Source organism: Muntiacus reevesi, chromosome 18 (genome assembly GCF_963930625.1).
Source record: "Muntiacus reevesi chromosome 18, mMunRee1.1, whole genome shotgun sequence".
Classification (NCBI taxonomy): Eukaryota; Metazoa; Chordata; class Mammalia; order Artiodactyla; family Cervidae; genus Muntiacus; species Muntiacus reevesi.
Window position 1 is genome coordinate 13,172,821 of NC_089266.1, and position 292 is coordinate 13,173,112.

Below are 292 nucleotides of genomic sequence, written 5' to 3' on the forward strand. Positions count from 1 at the left end.
GTGAAGAGCAAAACCCTGCAACTGAAAGCACCTGGAACCAGGATGTGTTCGGAGGGTCACAAAGCAGCCTGGACTGGGCCCACAACAGAAATCCAAGAACAGATCCCTGATTCTACAAAAACATACTTGAGGTATTGGAGAGACTTCAAATCCATGGGAGAAAGGGCAGACGACTTTACAGTGTCGGGATAAGTGTTTGCTAGTTTGGCTTTTCCTCCTTAACAAACTAACGCAAATCTTAGTGGCTTAATGCAGTCATTTATTTGCTCATGATCCTGTGGGTAGACAATTT